The sequence below is a fragment of the Cryptomeria japonica genome, chromosome 8, assembly GCF_030272615.1.
Source record: "Cryptomeria japonica chromosome 8, Sugi_1.0, whole genome shotgun sequence".
NCBI lineage: Eukaryota > Viridiplantae > Streptophyta > Pinopsida > Cupressales > Cupressaceae > Cryptomeria > Cryptomeria japonica.
Window position 1 is genome coordinate 225,892,045 of NC_081412.1, and position 2,849 is coordinate 225,894,893.

Consider the following 2,849-nt stretch of genomic DNA (forward strand, 5'->3'; position numbering starts at 1 on the left):
GCTCCCACTCAAATCTGAAAGTCCTACCAATTTATAGAAAACCTCACTCTGATACCAATTGATAGGGTTTCAAGCAGATTCAAAGCAAATATGAACTAACAATTATATGCAAATTTAAATACAAAAGATAAATAAATAAAACAGGACATGGATAACATAGAGATTTAACGTGGTTCACCCATAATGGGTTACGTCCACCATACACAACTGTCCAATCTTTCTTATTATCCAGCACAAATAGTAAATCAAACTTACAATGCCTTAAGCATCCCAGTCGCTTATAACATGCATTTTTAGGGCAACAAACAAAGTCAACCTTTTTAGGGTTTTATTACAATGTTGGTTTTCATCAACAAAAAATGGCAAAAAAAAAATTTACCGGTTAAACAACAGTAGAGACCCTAACAAGGATACGTGCTGAGTGTATAGTACTTTCCTGATCAGTTGCCACATATCAACATTAGTAGTGATTATGAAGAATCCCAAAAGTGTTTGATCCTTAAAGGAATCTCATTGTCGGGATCACAACAATCTGAAGAGATGGTAAAATCCATTATCCAGCAATCACCAACAACCTCGGTGCTTAACGATAAGTGGGCTGAAGTCAAAGATGTCGACCAAAAGATACCCACCCAAAAAATTCAAGAGGATGATTGCAATAAAAATGAAGTTGTAGAGTGAAAGAGAGGGGGTAAAAAAGGGCCTAAATCTACCCCTTGGGCTAATTCAGTCAAGACAAGAAACCAAACCAAAGCTGATATGGGTTTCAACCCATCTCCTCCTAGAAGGAAAAAAAAAGCCAGATCAAAGATCAAGAGGCAAGAAAGAATATAGCAGATGGTACTCAAATGACCATCCATGAGGTATGTTCCCTAGTTAGAAAATGAAAAATAATTTCATGAAATATACGAGGACTGAACAATCCACATAAACAAGATGTTCTTATAAAGTTAGTTAGAGAACATAAACTGGACATTGTTATTATCCAAGAAACTAAAATGACTAAAGAGAAAGTAGAAAAGATTAAGATTTTTAAGGATGGGAAGTTTTCGGTGGAGACTTTGATGATGCTTCTAGGGGAATTGCTATATTCTGGAACCTAAGGCAAGTTTCAAGGGAATTGGTCAAGCAGGATAGCAATCTGACTTTTATCAGGTTTCATCACATTGGGGATGACACCTCTTTACTACTAACCAATATTTATGCCCCTAATAATATATTTGGTAGAAGCAAGTTTTGGAAAAGGCTAGAAGCTATTAGGGTCCTTTACAAGGAGGATATGTGGATTGATATGGGGGATTTCAACACCCCCCTCCCTGACAATGAGAAATTTGGAGGTGTCCCTTCACAACTAGAAAGCATAATGGATCTTTTGGACTTCATCAACAACTAGGGTCTACATGATATTGAACTCCAAGGAGCCAAGTTTACCTAGATGAACAAGAGGATGGGAGATGTTCTTATTCAAGTCAGACTTGACAAAGCCCTCATTTCTAACAAGTGGTTTAACCCTTATCAATGCTCCCTCTTTGCTATCTCTAGGATTGGTTCTGATCATTTCCCTGTGATTTTTATTTTCGATAACATCATTGTTAACATAACTTTCCCGTTCAGATTTGAAAGGATGTGGCTAGACCACCCTAACCTTGTGCAAATCATTGAGAAGTGGTGGTCTATTGATGTTGAAGGTACTGCTATGTATAGAATTGCTAAAAAAATAAGAAATGTGAAGGACAGTATTAAAAAATGGAATAAGGAGGTTTTCAGAGATCTGTTTGCTAACAAGACCAAAACGCAGCTGGAACTCAAGGAAATGTAGGATAAAATCCAAATGAGCGGATACAATGAAGTCTCAATTAGGGAGGAAAATGAAGTGTTGGTGAAGTACCACAAGATTATCAGAAGAGAGGAAGAATTCCAGAAATAAAGGTTTAGATCCCTATGGCTTAAATCTGGGGACATAAATACTAGATTCTTCCATAGGATCGCAATGAAACATGAGGCTGATAATAGAATCTCGAAGCTAAAAATTGGGGGAACTGAAATGAGGAAGGATGATGAGATCGATAAGGAAGCTAGTAATTTCTTTACTTCACTTCTTTCGCTAGACTCTAGTCTGGATGGTCATTCTCAGAGCGCCATCCTTGAGAATATCCCTTCTACTATTAATGAGGATTATAAAAAGGCCTTGGTGGCCAACCCTTCAGAGGAGGAAGTTGAAAAATAAGTCTTTTCTTTTGACGGAAACAAAGCCTTGGGCCCAGATGGATTTTCGTTATTCTTCTTTCAAAATTTTTGGGACGTCATCAAAGCTGATGTTGTTAAAGGCGTGCAAGATTTTTTTTTGGGATAGAATTATCTTAAAGTAAATTAATGCAACTTTCTTGGTTCTGAGACCCAAATGCCTGGGGGAAAACTCTATGGATAAGTTTTGGACCGATAATCATATGCAACTCTTTCTATAAAATTATCTCTAAGGTGGTTACTAGCAGGCTACTAAGGATTCTTCCTCAGATCATTTTTCCCCAATAGAGTGGATTTGTTCATGGAAGACAAATCCTTGACTCTACCATTTCTATCAATGAAAACATTCATTCACTCATGGATTCAAAAAAGCAAGGATTTCTTATGAAGCTGGATTTGTCTAAAGCCTATGACTGTGTGGACTGGAGTTTCTTGGGTAAGGTGCTTATAGATTTTGGTTTTGGAGTGAGGTTAATTAAGCTGATTGATCAACTCATCTCAACCCCTTCTTTTTCTATCATTGTCAATGGGGTGCCTTCCCCATTTTTCAAATATTCCAGGGGTATCAGGCAGGGGGGTCCCATATCCCCTATACTCTTCGTCAT